Source organism: Mustela putorius, unplaced genomic scaffold (genome assembly GCF_011764305.1).
Source record: "Mustela putorius furo isolate JIRA1106 unplaced genomic scaffold, ASM1176430v1.1 tig00003875_pilon_pilon_pilon, whole genome shotgun sequence".
NCBI classification, from domain to species: domain Eukaryota; kingdom Metazoa; phylum Chordata; class Mammalia; order Carnivora; family Mustelidae; genus Mustela; species Mustela putorius.
This window is the reverse complement of record NW_025422026.1, coordinates 9,850,749-9,866,942: the sequence shown is the minus strand read 5'-3', so window position 1 is coordinate 9,866,942 and position 16,194 is coordinate 9,850,749. Positions and strand designations below refer to the sequence as shown.

General features: G+C 46.4%; 1 protein-coding gene across 5 annotated transcripts in view; it reads right to left on the bottom strand.

Moving 5' to 3' along the window:
* The window catches only part of SV2B (synaptic vesicle glycoprotein 2B), a 179,211-nt gene extending 167,074 nt beyond the window's left edge, over positions 1 to 12,137 (bottom strand). Inside the window, exon 1 of one of the 5 annotated variants that reach the window (XM_045067211.1) lies at positions 11,976 to 12,137. The gene's annotated coding sequence lies outside the window, so the exon portion shown is untranslated. Of the gene's footprint in view, positions 1 to 7,615; positions 7,639 to 9,552; positions 9,679 to 10,795; positions 11,325 to 11,522; positions 11,944 to 11,975 lie in introns of those variants that run through there. The other 4 variants (XM_045067212.1, XM_045067210.1, XM_045067213.1 and 1 more) reach the window with 4 other exon arrangements.
* Positions 12,138 to 16,194: the final 4,057 nt, after the last annotated feature.

Sequence of the window (16,194 nt, the reverse complement as noted above, 5' to 3'; positions counted from 1 at the left end):
CCTTCCAATAAGAGAAAAGTGTAAGAGACAAAGCCTAGAACATAGCAGTAGCTAAAAAGACATCTGCAGAAGAGCATGGTTTGGGTGCGGGTCCAAACCCAACCTGAGCATCCAGAATGAATGAAGTCAGATTATGCAGAGGAACACAAGCAGATATCTTTCAACTCATCCTTGGAGAAGATAGGATGTCGGTCTTAAAATAATAGAAGAAACTCAGTTATGAGTCTCTGGAGCACTGAGCTAGGGCCTATTCACTTTCAAGGACACCTGAAGTTTGACCCTTTTTGAAGTTAAACATCTCCACCTCCAGGTAAGTACTGACCTTGAAAACAAGCCTACAGGTAGGGCAGACATGTGAGTGAAGGAAACCAACTCCGGAGGCTGGGAAGCGTGTTGGATCCAGTGCCGGGTTTAAGCCAATGGGGCATTAGCAAGATATTTGCAAATTCCCTTTACAAGAGAGTGGGTGTGGCATCAAAAGTAGTAGAGGCTGGGTCAGGGCGGTGGGCTGAGGCCCAGGGCCACACCTAACAAGACTTCATGGAGGGTGAGGAGGGACCACAGCACAGAGCAAAGAACATGTTCTAGAGCATGAAGGCAACTTTGCTTTTCCACTTGGCCCTTTAGTGGCTGCTAAACTCTGGGCAAGTTATGTAACTTCTCTGAACCTCAGTTTACTCCACCATAAAATCCAGACAATAAGCCCCCACTTCACAGAGACTGAAAATTCAATGAAATCGTGTATGCATAATAGTAATCCTTATTGTCACACGATCAGATGGCTAGAGGGAGCTCCTGGAAAAATAGCACCTAGCACATGTGTGTTCCTAGCACCTAGTACAAAACTGTTTGCTATAAAATTCCCCTTTTCTGTTGTCTCCACTTCTTTATAAAGTGAGAATAGAACAGATTTATCTGCAAGCCCGAAGTAGTCCTTTGTCTCTCCAAGGTGACAGCAGAGGAATCTGGGGTGACAGACTGGATTGGCAATTGCCATTAACGGACTTCAGCCAGGCCTTGGATTCTGCCCCAGGTGTATGTGTCCCTAGAAGGAAGGTGTTATTCTAAGCCCTTTGTGCAAATTAACTTATGTCTTCTTCCCCATAAAGCTACGGAAGAGGTCATTATTCCCATTTTACTGATTAGGAAATTGAGGCACAGAGTGGTTAGATGACCTGCCCAAGGTCTCACATTCATAAGAAGCAGAGCCAGGCTGTGGAACAAGATGACTGCTCTGGGGGTCTTTGCCTTTCACCATCTCCAAGAAGCTCAAGAATCCAAGAGCCGACCAGAAGATTGAGTCAGCCAGAAGGGGCCTCCCTTGTCTAGAGGAAATGGGCTGAAAGCAACAGGACAGTGACCTGGGAATGACACAGATGAGACTGTGAAACCCCATAGAACTAACCCAGCTCTGACAGCCCTGCATGGTGCCCTGAAGGCCCACACACTGGGTCACTGTGGAAACAGGAGGCCACCAATCTTGTGATGTGAGGGCAGCTTCTGCAACAGAAATTGGCCAGCATCACCCAAAGGAGGAAAAACAAATGTCATTCATTGTGGGGAGCGAGAGGACTTGGCTCAGCACACACCTGCTTCCATATTGCTTATGACAATTCCCCTGGACTTCATCTTCTATCACTTTGACTTTTAAGCTACACCTTTATAGGAACCCTCCTACACAGTTGGTGGGAAGGCAAGCTGGTGCAGCCACTCTGAAAAACAGCATGGAGGTTCCTCAAAAAGCTGAAAATAGACCTACCCTATGACTCAGCAATCGCACTACTGGGTATTTACCCTAAAGATACAAATGAATTGATCTGAAGGGGCACATGCACCCCAATATTTACAGCAGCAATGTCCACAATAACCAAACTATGGAAAGAATCTAGAAGTCCATCAACAGATGAATGGATAAAGAAGATGTGGTATATATAGACAATGAAATACTGTGCAGCCATCAAAAGAAATGAAATCTTGCCATTTGCAACAACATGGGTGGGTAGAGGGTATTATGCTGAGCGAAATAAGTCAATCAGAGAAAGACAATTATCATATGATCTCCCTGATATGAGGAAGATGAGAGGCAGAATGGGGGGTTGTGGGGCATAGGGAAGGAAAAAAATGAAACATGATGGGATTGGGAGGGAGACAAACCATAAGAGACTCTTAATCTCCCACAACAAACTGAGGGTTGCTGGGGGGTAGGGGAGTAGGGATAGGGTGGCTGGGTTATGGACATTGGGGAGGGTATGGGCTACAGTGAGTGCTATGAAATGTGTAAGCCTGATGATTCACAGACCTGTACCCCTGGGGCAAATAATATATTATATGTTAATAAAAATAATTTTTTTAAAAAACTACACCTTTACATTACTTTCCAACAGCTTTCCTTTCCTTATGGGGAGATGGAGAGGAGAAGCGAGTTGCAGGAAATTGGAGGGGGAGACGAACCATGAGAGACTGGACTCTGAGAAACAAACTGAGGGTTTTGGAGGGGAGGGAGGTGGGCATTGGGTGAGTCTGGTGGTGGGTACTATGGAGGGCATGTATTGCATGGAGCATGGGTGTGGTGCATAAACAATGAATTCTGGAACACTGAAAAGAAATAAAAATAAATAAATAAGATTCATTTTTATGCTTTGCTTAAAAAAAACAAGTGGCTGCATTTAACCCATGGACATTCAAGTAAGCATGGATGGAATGTGTTCATTCCTCATCATAGGAGTAGGAGTGGAACTAAGTCCCCTGAGCTCTCCAGGGCCAAGATCAGGAGCGCTTCCCCTTGCCATGAGCTCTCCAGCCCCATCCCTGGGTCCAGCACTCTGCTCAAAGCAGGCTGCTCCACAAGGCCATTTACCCTCCCTCAGAATCTCCCTTGAGCCAGCTGAGCTCCACTCCTCTCTCTCTGTGCCATATGCTGCACCCCAGATCAGATCCGAGGCCACAGTCAGATTCTGGGCATGGCAAGAGAGGAGGGGCTACATGCAGAGTAAGAGCCCCCCTCATTGGGTCTGGCCTTTGGAGGCTGGCAAGGGAAATCCCAGGGGATTTTTCAGAGGCAACATGGAGGGATCTAACCAGGCTCCCACCTGTCTGGCAAACTAGTTGTGATGTTTCAGAGGACTTTGAAGCATAATCATGAAGGGAAGCCAGGTCCCATTGTTCTGTCTCTCCAGGTCTCTACCCTCAGATGAACTTCTGTTACTGCAAACCTGACTGGTCTCTGACCCTCTTGCCACCATTAACTTACTGCAGGACCATAGATAAGCAAGTCATTTTCTTCTCTAGACTAAGCACACCCCTTGGCACAGGAGGAGGACTTCCACTCCTACCCCTACGATGAGCAAAGAACGTATCCCAAGGAGTTGAGATTCCTGCGTTCTGAGATTCCTTCAGCTTGGTAGCACTAAGACCCTGTAGTTCAAGGAAGTCCTTTCACTGACTTGGACTTGCTCTGGACCTGAAAAGGAAAATGCCTGTGAAATAGTAATTTAAAAAAAACCTACATACTTGGGAATAATGATGGCCCATTTTTCCAAGGACAGGGATTCATGTGCAGGTTCAAGGTCATGGGAAGACCTTGAAAACTCACACCTATCCCTGCTTAGGTGAGTTTTAGAGGCCCAGAGCTCCTGCCAATTCATGTGGCATTTGCAGGAGGCACGGAACCAGGGCATGGCACTGCACCCTCACCTGAAACAGCCAGCTTCCAGACTCCAACATCTGTGATTGGAGAAGGCTCCAGAGGTCTGGCAAAAATTACCTTCTCTCACATCAATGCAGAGCTGGACAAGAAGGAAATGAGGTTGTTCCTCTACGTCTCCAAGGGTACCTTTCTCTGTGATTTCTTTTTGCTGGGCCTCAGGTTTCTCAGCAGTAAAATGGAAGTGGGAGAAAGGATGCAGCCTATAGGACCTAACTCCTCAAGGGGAAAGTTGAGTGTATGATCTTTGAGCTAGAAGAGGCCAGAATGGCAGCAAAGGCAGAGAAGTTGGGGGAAAAGATACCATTAGCTGCTGAGTACCTACTAGGTGCTGAAGCCTTAGCTCATCACTGTCAGTTATGCTCTCATTTCTTGCCCAGGCCAGTGACGAATCACCAGGAAAAACTTCAGCCAGTGGAACAACCTCAATAGTATTTACTCACTCTCATATCTAATAAATATCTAGTGCATGCCTACTATGTGCTTGGAACAGAGATAACAGATTTTTCCAGTAGAAGACACCACGGGGCAGATTTTGTGGAACCGATGCCCAGAGACATCTGAGAGGACAGTTTCAGCATTTACATAATCCAGGGGACTCAGAAATTTTTATCATGGAATTCCAGCAAACAATGGGATATTACTGAGCTGAGCCAGTGGGGTTGGCTTACTGCAGAGAATAGACAGTTGGCTTCCCACTGAGGTACTTGAAAATCTCTAGCCCATAAGGCTGATTATTATCCAGTTGTCATATTTTGAATATCATGAGCCCCATGCAAATCATCTTCTCAATAGCACTAGCAACATTAAATGACAGGTTCTCGATTCTCTCTTCACACAGAATCTTTAAGTCCTTTAGGAACATAAAGATATGGCGATCATTTAATCAACATTTTGACCAACATATTTCCAAGTCCAGAAGCATGAAAGGAACAGCAGAGCATTTGGATGTCATTACTATCATTGTCATCACTATCATCACTAACACTGCCATCACCATCATCATCACCACCACCACCACCACCACCATCGCCATCAACAACACCACCATTACCATCATCACCACCATCACCATCATCACCACCATCACCATCATCACCACCACCATCGCTATCAACAACACCACTATTACCATCATCACCACCATCACCACCATCACCACCATCACCATCATCACCACCACCACCACCACCATCACTATCAACAACGCCACCATTACCATCATCACCACCATCACCATCATCACCACCATCACCATTATCGTTCTCATCATCATCTTACACCTAAGGAAGACAAGGCTCAGAGAAATTAAATAACTTGCTCAAGTTTACACAGATAGTAATGAGTCTTGAGTTCAAACCAAGTTCTGTCTGATTCCAAATGTCACTGCTCCATCCCATGCCCCACGTGGTCAGACTTACTACCCACTCATAAAAATGGAGGCCAACTTACTATCTTTCTCTTACTTCCTTCTAGGCTTCAATTCACCCCCCCCAACTATTGACACACTCTTTCTCTCCCTCTTTCCCATACATACTCAAACACACACACAGAGGAAACCACTTTCAGCTGCAGTACCTACTTTTCTCATTCCCTCCCTCTCAATATCATTGCCAGCAAAACTCACCCTTATACATATCCAGCCACGCCATGGGGAGGAAAGGGATAGCGCCTAGAATTTGAGACTGAAGTCATTCTACCCTCCCCCTTCCAATAAAACTATTGCCTATGTCTCTCCTTTTATAAACAGGAACGCATTATGCAAGATGCTGTAGATGTGGGATTTTTCAAGCGAGCTGGTAACACTCTTTCACTTGGCACAAAATTGATTTAAATAAATCTCTCCCTTTTTCAAGATTCTTCCCTGCTCCTGCTTAATCTTAAATTAAGAGCAGTATAATAATAACCAAAGAACATCACACCCCTGAATTTCAGCCACCTCTCTCTGGAAGATCTTGTCTCCCTTTTTTTGAAAGTATGAGCTATTTTTTGGCTTCCACTCCTTTCTCTTTCTTACTTGTCACCACACATTGCTTTCTGTAAGAAATAAGCAATTGGAGACTTTGTATTTAAAGTCTGTTTTTAGTCCATGAAATCCACAATAAGGCTCCCACAAGACCTTGGAAAGAAAGGGAATAACTGCAGGGAGTTACACTTCAAGATCCACTGAAGCAATGACATACAGTCACCACCAATGAATAAACAGTTTCATTCATTCATTCAATAAATATTCATTGAGCATGTACTACGTGCCAGGCAACATTCTAGACACTGGTGATAGAACAGTGAATTGGCTTACTGAAGGGACAAATAAATAACATGCTAATGACCCTCCAATTTGTGTCTCCTAAAAACCCTTCCTTCAACTCTAGACTCACATATATAACTATCTACTTAGCATCTCTCATTGGACACCCAGTTGAACCCCATGACTCTTCCTTCTCAATCTCAGAAGAGGGCTTCTTTTCCAGTTGCTCAATTAAAATATGTGGAGTCATCCTTGACTCCTTTCTCTCTCTCATACTTTAATCTACCAATCAGCAAGTCCTGTCCTCTCCATCATCAAATATATCCAAAATTTGACTTCTCACCATCATCACTAGCCACCTTGGTCTAAATCACCATCACCTCTCACCCGAGAACCACAGTAGCCTCCTGGTTGCTCTCCATGTTTTAGTTCTTAACCCTCTAAGTTGATTACAAAGTCTAAATCTCAACTGATCATTGTAATACATATATCAGATCCTGGCATCTAGTGGTCAAAATTCTCCAATAACTTCTCATCTTGCTTAGAGTAAAAGCCAAAATCCATACAAAGCCCTACAAGACTATGAATTGCCTAACTGCCTGCTAGTTCCCTGATCTCAACTTCTACCATGTTGACCCTCTCTCAGTTCCTTCTCCATGAGTCTCCTTGCTGTTCCCAGAACATACAAGTACTCTGTCACCTCAGGGCCTTTGAGATTGTTGTTTCCCCTGCCTAAAACAATCTTTACCCAGATATCCATCTAGCTCACTCTTTTACTTCCTTCATGTCACCCTGACCACTTTCTATAAACTGCCACCACCCACTCAACCCTGTTTTCCACTCCCACTCAACCAGGTGCCCCCAATCCCCCTTCCCCATTTGATGTTCTGTCATTACATGTTTATTTATTTATTTCCATATTATTTATCTCCCCCAACTAGAATTAATGTTTTACGAAGACAGACCATTGCATTTTATTGCTGTATCCCCTGCCTATAACATAACTGACCCACGGAGATACTCAAAAAACATCTGGTGAATGAATGATTATCTAAAGATATATATGCCCAACGTTCAGCCATGGAAACACGGAAAAAAAGAAAGAGGAAAGGGGCCAGTAGCAGGCACTGACCATTCAAAAGAGTCCAGGAGAAAAGGAGCCTTAGCCAGGGTACTTTAAATATTAAGGTATCTAAAGTAGATTGATTGCAAAATATCCCTAATTCTTCCTTCCCTATATCGACACTCTTTGCAATGTGCCTATGTAGCTCCTCTCATCAGGAAGTGGAGTCTAGGGGCACCTGGGTATTTCAGTGGGTTAAGCCTCTGCCTTCAGCTCAGGTCATGATCTCAGGGTCCTGGGATCCAGCCCCACATCTGGCCCTCTGCTCAGCAGGGGGCTTGCTTTCTCCTCTCCTCTGCCTGCCTCTCTGCCTACTTGTGACCTCTCTCTATCAAATAAGTAAATATAACCTTTAAAAAAAAAAAAAGGAAGTGGAGTCTATTCTCTGCTCCCTCACTCTGCACTGGCCTTATGACATCCTATCAATAGACAAGGATGAAATGATAGTGTGCCTGCTATAAGTTTAGGCCACACGAGGGTCATGCAGGTTTCCACTCTCGCCCGGACTCCTGCCACTACCATGTGAGCATGCTAGACTCACCTGTTGGGGGATGAGAGACTCCACAGAGCAGAGCCCAGTCATCCCAGCTGAGGCCATCCTACAGCAGCCAGTCCTTGGCCACTCCATCAGCAGACTAAAATCACATGAGTAAGCCCCGCTGAAATCAACCAAGCATAACCCAGATCTGCAGACTTCCAGGCCAACCCACAGACATGTGAGAAAACAATAAATTGTTGCTTTCTGGGAGGTTTCTACTGAGTCCCATTGCCAATATCAACCCTAATGTGTGTGGTCAGTCCCTAGTATAATCATCTAAGTTGCTCAGCTCTGAGTACATGCTCATTGGAAATCTTCCTCCTTACGACTTAGACCTCATGAAGGGGAGTCTGCAGGAAGACCTATTCACCATGTCACATGGTGTCTCAGTCATTACAAATCAGTAGAGTGGCATGCAGGTGAGCAAGGTCACAGAGATGTGGCAGCGAGACAGATCAGGTTTGCGAGGCACCAAAACTAAAAGCCAGACCTTGGATGAGAGAAATTCACAAAAGGTAAGTGTCACTTCTGAGGCATCTTGAGTCACCCTGGTGGTGGCCCTAGCCACATGACATCCTATCTCACAGAAACTTTGACAAGGTTCTCAGACACCCCAGCCCCATTTCTGTCCATAGAACACATTGCAAGAGCTCTACTGCTCCTTAACTGGCTGTGGGATGGAGATCTCAAATCTGTAGGGGAACAAAGTCTCAAAAGGACAGAGTGGCACACTGTGGTCTTCCTCCTAACCATGCAAGATGGAACCCTCAAACAGATTGATCATATGACACCAGGTAAATGCATTCCATGAGACGCTGGAGGTCAGGATATTTCCAATGAACTCCAACACCTTTCCACTACCATAGAAACTCTTGCCATTTGCAGAGAAAACAAGAACTAGCAAGAACAATGCCTGCAGGAATATTCACTAAAGGTGGTGCTTTCTTTCATGGTGGGGGAAAGGAAACAAACATAATGTTCAGGTTCAAAAGGAACACAAATACTTGATCTGCATGAAAGATTTCTGCACACTGTCTTGCACTGCTTCCCTAATTCCTGTGCCTCTCAGCGCCTTGCAAAGATTTGTGCTTCAGCTTACTGCACTGACTTGTGCTCCGAGTGACCACAGGAACCTACATCTACTATCCAACCTTCTTCTAAGCATAGAGTGTAGCATTTCAGCCAATTCCTGAAACAAGAGCTCAGGACATAAATCTTAGTGACACATAGAAATCGTAAGAGGCAATACCCCAGTGACCTTGCCACGTCTCCCATTCTACCTCAAGTCCTACTGCTGACCCCCCCCCCTCTCTAATCCACGGCCTCCTTAGCCTTCTTTCTGATTTTCCTTATGAACGCACCTCTCTCCTCTTCCAGGGATTTTGCAGGTGCTGTGACTCTGCCCAAAGTGCTCATTCTCAGCATCTGGCTGGCTCACTCACTTCCACAAGGGCTCTGATCAAATGTCACTTATCAGCAAAGCCTTCCCTGACCAGGCTGCATAAAAAAATAACAATCCTCACCGCATTCTCTGGCAGCACTCCTCCTTCCTCTTACCCTGCTTTATTTCTCTCCATTATAATGTATCATTGGCTGATTCACTCTCTAATTACTTAGTTATTTGTTGGTTTACACACACACACAAACACACACATGCACACATTAAGCTCCTTGAGGATAGGGGTTTTCTTTAGTTCAATTTTGCATTCCCCACACATAAAGCAGTCACTGACACACAGTAGGTACTCAGTGGATGAACTGTAATTTCTTGAGCACAGGCTTTGTGCCATGCAATTTATGCCCAAAAATCATTCACCAATGAACAAATATTTTGTAAGCAACTACCACATAATTCTTATAACAATGCTGTTGTTATCTCCATGTTACAGATCAGGAAAGCAAAGCTCAAAAAAAAGCTCTAACTTGCCCAAGACACTCACCTAGTTTTGTTTGTCCATCAAAGCCTGGGCTTCTCACAAGGTGCCAGCCTGCTTTTCAAACAACTTAATCATGGTTTAGATTACCAAACGCATGTGATACGCAGCTCTGGCCAATATCATGATGGCAAGGGCTCGATCATATTTCATCCCCCACCACAGTTTTTGTGCAGGAAGAAACATCCATTAGGTTGGATTTTCATCTCCCAGACAGCGGGTTGGTAGTAACGGCTTCCCTTGACACTGAGACAGAATCAAGGTCAGAGCTTTCCCTTTGAACTGGGCCAGGACAAGTACAGACAGGTCAGGGACCCAAGGGGAAAGAGGGCAGAAGTTCATCTCCTCTGAAAAATCCCTGAGAATTTTCCAGAACCCCTGCCTTTTTGAAGTACTGCTTCAAAACCTTCTTGGTCCTAGAATTTAGGAAAACAATCAATTTTTCTAAAAAGAAAAAAAAAAAAGCCTGACCTGCGTTGGACACATTCCTCTGTGTGTGTCTACTGGGGTCTGGCCATGCACTGCAATAGCCAGCCCAGTCGTGACTTGGAGACCTCTGCCCATCCAGTATCTGGGATGCTGATGGGGTTGAACAGCAATGTGGGTCACTCACAGACCAAGAGACCAAGAAAGTGACCTAGTCTCTACCAAAATCAATGTCATACCTCATCTGTGAGGGCTTCATTTAAAAAATAATCTCCTGGCACAATTAATTCCTTCCTCCTCAGGACTCCCAACACTCCGGTTCCTCACACCTGCGTGACTGAACTCATCACACTTGATTATTACAGGTGTTTCTCCCCCCACCAGGTGGGAGCTTCTGGTGAACCTAGACTTTGTTTTCCTCATCTCTGCATCTCCAAGGATTAATCCAGCCTCTGACACATTGTAGGTGCTGGGTGAGTATTTGCTGACTCAGGAAAGATGCAGAATGAGCCTGTACTAAATCTGCTGCATTGCCTAGAGCAAGCAGGACAAGCCACCTCTTCTGGAAAGGGCAGGATGCAGAAACACAGAAGCGATCCAGTGTCCAGATCAGCGGCTGAGCAGGCGGCAATGCTCACCTTTCCCCGCTACACACACCTTTCGCCCCTCACCTGCCTGCTGGAACCTCAAAGCTACCCACACTGACCTCCCAAATAGGCTTTAAGAAAACAAGCAGGGACTCCTCCCACCCACCCACCCACCCCCGGCACCCCACCCCACCCAGCAGCTCTTAGCAGAGCCCAAGACAAGGACATTAAGTTACCTTGAAAAGGACCTAGTTCGCTTCTGCGATCGCTGTTCAAGGGTCGCGTTTCCCCAGCCCTGCCAAACCCGGGACGGCAGAGATAGGAACACCCATCTGCGGAAGACGCGGCTGTGCCTCGCTCCTCCCTGGCCACACGCGTTTGCTCCCCCATCCCCGCAGAACAAATCACGTTCTTTTCCTTGCGCTAAAATCCATCTCTAAACAAATCCTCTCTGCGTCCCTAAAAACCGGCTCCCACGCCCACGGAGGGCGCCCTCCACAAGCAGAAATACACACTCACGAGCCCCAGCCCAGAGCCGCCAGGTGTAAGCATGTTTTCGTCGGCTCTTCGGCAACAAACCGCCACCAGCAAAACCCGTCTCCTAGGGACGGAATTGAAACTAAAAGCTGGGCTGGGAAGCTTAGGGAAACGGACTTAAGAAATGTCAGTAGCCGAAGTTGCGGAACTGTGCGGCGCTAACAGTTGGAACCGGGTTTAAAAACAGCCCTTGGGGATGCCACCTTCAAAGAAGCGCGCAGCCGCGGGCGGCCGGCAGGTCCCTGCTTCTCTGCGCCGGCTTTCCGAGACTCGCCCCTGTCTTTGGGGTCATTTACTATAAACAACGTTCAGGGGGAGCAGCTGTCCGTGTCTGCCCCGCAGGCAAGCTGGGGAGGCCCCTGGAGCACGCGGAGTCCGCGCCGGGCCGGCTCCGCACGCTCGGGAGCGAGCCACGGCGTCGCCTACCTGGGTGGGAAATCCGCGGGCGGGGGCGGAGGCGGGGGCGGGTGCGGGTGCAGGCGCGGGTGCGGGCGGAGCAGCGTCGGCACTGGCGGCCCGGCCCGCAGCTCCGGCCACCGCGGCGCTGGGGCGATCCCGGCGGAGGCAGGAGTCCGCGGCTGTCACACCTGCATCACGGCGCCCACGCCGCCGCCGCGGGCGGCCCAGGCGCAGCACGCAGCGCGCCCCCGCCGCTCCGAATACCGAGGGCGGGTTGGCTCCTGGGTCCTCTGTGCAGCGGGATCTGATCTTAACCCGCTTTCCGCCCCGGCCTAGGCATTAGCAGTATCCGCGGCCGGCAGCTCTGGGCTTCTAAATCCCTCCTGATTCGAGGCGCAGTGCCTGCGAAAGCTGGCTGGGAAGGGGGCCGGCGGGGCCCCAGGCTGTCTGGATTTGTGGACGGGTAGATGTTAAACTTACTCCTGGAGTTTCGAGTTTGGTCCCCGGCTGATTCTGGTCTTCACCTGGCTTCCGTCTCTCCACCCCGCCCGGGGCGAGGGGGCGCTGTGGACTCCACAACCGCTCTCACCAGCTCCAAGCTAGAACGCATCAGAGGACAGGACTCAAATTCCTGGCAAGGGGAATCCTCTGCTAATTGCATCGCTGAAGTATCTCAGATAACGGGTGCGGTGACATCGCCAGGTCCTTGTTACCCAGGGAGCTGGGTGAGAAGACCCTATCTGGCGAGTGGAAAGAAAGGGGAAGACACGACGAGGCTTGCTGCATCAGACCAACCCCTCCACCTGTCTCCCTCCTTCCAATACTCCCCCCCACCCCCAGTCCTACCGCCATGCCCCATCCACCCAGAGAAGAGTTCACCCTACAGTGAAAGGCTCTTTTCAGGAGCAAGGTTCCTTCTAGAAGGAACTGAGAAGGAACCTAATGACACTGGAAATTCAGAGGTGAAATCAACGATCACCCAGGGGTCTGCCCCCTGTAGAGTCTGGAACTGCTTTCCTTCTTAATAGTGCTGAAATGCTTGCAATCCTGAAAGACTTCCTCTTCCCCACCCAGCACAAGCCAACGTCCGGAGGTCTTCAGCTCCCCCGTGGCTGTCTCTACAGTAAGTGCGTGGCGGGCCAGCTCCTATGTCCTCGCCCCACTCCAGGCCCCCCATCCTCTCTGACCGGGACTACCCAGGAGCCACCACTGCTCAGCCTCCTGAACTTCTTTCTTAAGATGGAAAACCTCGTCTTGACTCTTTACTACCTACAACCATGCACTGGCTTCCCAGTGGCCTTCGAAAAGCTGAAACTCTTGTAACACATCTCATTTAGCCGCCAAAGGGCAGGCCGCTCACTGCCCAACTGCCCTGCCCTCCCACGAGCCCCCACCCCTTCCTCTTCCCTGTAGTAGGACAGTACCAAATTGTCATTTGCTTACACATGCCCCGTCTCTCCGACAGAGATCACAAGTAGGCAGAGAGGCAGGCAGAGAGAGGGAGAGGAGGAAGCAGGCTCCCTGCCGAGCAGAGAGCCTGACTCGGGGCTCGATCCCAGGACCCTGGGATCATGACCTGAGCCGAAGGCAGAGGCTTTAACCCACTGAGCCACCCAGGTGCCCCGATCCCCCGTCTCTCCGCCAGCACTTTGCATTCAGGTTCTCGCTTGCCTGGAATGTTCTCCTCCTTCCACTCTCCTTTCCCTAATGCCCAGTGGTTCTCTGCTGAGCCATCTGTTCCTTGAGGAGTTCTCCCCTAGTCCCTAGAACAACTAAATTCTCTATGGTCTGTGTGCCTAGAGCCACCGCCAAGTCCTCTAACACAGCACCCAACATATTACTAAAGTTAGGTGCCTAACATCTGTCGTCCTCACTAGGATGTACACTATAGGAAAGCATGGTCTCTTATTGGCTGCTGTTGCAAAGGGCACAGGCATAAGGCATCTGCTCGATATAGATTAGTGCTGTCTCTAACCAGATGAAGATATAGAACGGTCCTGACATCCAGAGGTTTCTTTGTGTGCCTTCCCAAGCAATAACTGCTCACCCCCAGGTGTAACTGCTAATCTCACCTCTTTCAACAGCAGTTAGTATTAGTATAGAATCATTCTGTGGGTATTTGGGGGTATGGCTTCTTTTACTCAAAATAATGTCTGAGATTCATCCATACTGTTATATACATTTGTGGGACAGTCTTTTTGTTACTGTGTAGTACTGCTCTGCATGACGATAAGACAAGTTATCTATTCCTTCTCCTGAGGGTGAACATTTGGGTTGCTTCCAGTTTGGGGCTATTATGAATAAAGTTGGTGTCAAGTAAAGTGTATGATAGACATAAGCACTTTTCTCTTGGGTATGTAACCAGGAGTAGAATTCCTAGGTCACAGCTCTAGTAGATATGCTTTGCATTGGTAGATATTACCTCATAGTTTTCCAAAATGGTTATACCAGTACAGACCCACCTGCAGTATAAGAATTCCAAATATTCTATTTCTTTGCCACAATTTGACATTATACTTTTAATTTTAACCATTCTCGTGGGTGTGGAGTGATATTTCCAGTGTCGTTTTAATTTGCATTTCCTTGTTGACTAATGATGTTGACCTTTTCAAATGACTTATTGGCCATTTGAATATCCTTTTGTGACATGCCATTTCAAGTCTTTTGGCCAATTTCTTGGTTTCCTTGTCTTTTCCTTACTGATCTGTAAGGCATTCTATTTGTTTAATATGAGTCCATGATTGGATATATGTAGTTTGAATATCTTCTCCCAGTTTGGGGCTTATGTTTTATTCTCTTAATTTTGATAGAATACAATTTATCGGGTTTTTTCTTTTATGATTAAAATACCAATCATGTAATTTGGGGGATCCTGTTTAAGTAATTCAATCTACCTCAACGCAGGCACTTATTATCCTCATGTTTCCTTCTGGAATGCCTTTCTGTTTTACCTTTCATATTTTGGTCTCTCTTCTATTCATGTATGGGATGTAGTAGTCCAAGTTTATTTTTTCTCCATAGATATACAGATGTTCCAGAAACATTATGGAAAAGACCACTTTTACCCATTGGCTCACAACAGCACCTGTGTTGTAAATCAAATGATCACCTAGAGTGGATCTATTTCTAGACTCCCCATTCTATTCCATTGTTCTATGTGCATATCCTTGTACTAACTATACTGTCTTAGTTTACCTTTATTATAAGTCTGGAAATCTGGTAATGTTTGCTCACCCACTTTGTTCTTCTTCATCCATATTGTCCTGGCCCCTTTAGGTCTCCAGCTTTTCCACATTCAACTTGTTGATTTATTAACATATAATGTATTATTTGCTTCTGGGGTACAAGTCTGTGAATCATCAGTCTTATACAATTCACAGCACTCATCATAGCACATACCCTCCCTGGTGTCCATAACCCAAGCACCCTATCCCTCCCTTTGCTCCCCCAAGCAGCCCTCAGTTTGTTTCCTGAAATTAAGAGTCTCTTATGGTTCATCTCCCTCCCTGGTCCCATCTTGTTTCACTTTTTTCCTCCCTACACCTCACAACCCCCCTTTCTGCCTCTCAAATTCCTCACATCAGGGAAATCATGGGACAATTGTCTTTCTCTGATTGACTTATTTAACTTAGCATAATACCCTCTAGACCCATCTATATCATTGCAAATAGCAAGATTTCGATGGTTTTGATGGCTGCATCATATATATATATATATATATATATATATATATATATATATCACCTCTTCTTTATCTGTTCATCTGTAGATGGACATCTGGATTCTTTCCATAGTTTGGCTGTTGTGGGCATTGCTGCTATAAACATTCAGGTACACATGTCCCTTCAGATCACTACATTTGTATCTTTAGTGTAAATACTCAGTAGTGTGATTCCTGGATCAGAGGATAGCTCTATTTTCAACTTTTTGAGGAACCTCCATACTGTTTTCCAGAGTGGCTGCACCAGCTTGTGTTCCCACCGACAGTGTAAGAGGTTTCCCCTTCCTCCACATCCTCACCAGCATCTGTCATTTCCTTGTTAATTTTAGCCATTCTGACTTGTGTAAGGTACTATCTCCCTGTGGTTTTGATTTTTATTTGCCTGATGCTGAGTGATGTTGAGCACTTTTTCATGTGTCTGTTGGCCATTTGGAGGTCTTTGTTGTAGAAATGTCTGTTTATGTCTTCTGCCCATTTCTTGATGGGATTATTTGTTCTTTGGGCATTGAGTTTGATAAGTTCTTTTTAGATTTTGGATACTAGCCCTTCATCTGATATGTCATTTACAAATATCTTCTCCCATTCTGTCAGTTGTCTTTTGGTTTTGTTGATGGTTTCCTTTGCTGTGCAAAAGCTTTTGATCTTGATGAAGTCCAAATAGTCCATTTTTACCCTTCCTTCCCTTTCCTTTGGCAATTTTTCTAGGAAGAAGTTGCTACAGCTGAGGTCACAGAGGTTGCTGCCTGTATTCTCCTCAAGGATATGTTCTCCTCCTGTCTCACATTGAGGCCTCTCCTCCATTTTGAGTTTATTTTTATGTGCGGTATAAGGAAATGGTCAAGTTTTGTTCGTCTGCATATGGCTATTCAATTTTCCCAACACCATTTGTTGAAGAGACTGACTTTTTTCCATTGGACATTCTTTCCTGCTTTGTCAAAGATTAGTTCACCATATAGTTGAGGGTCCATTTCTGGGCTC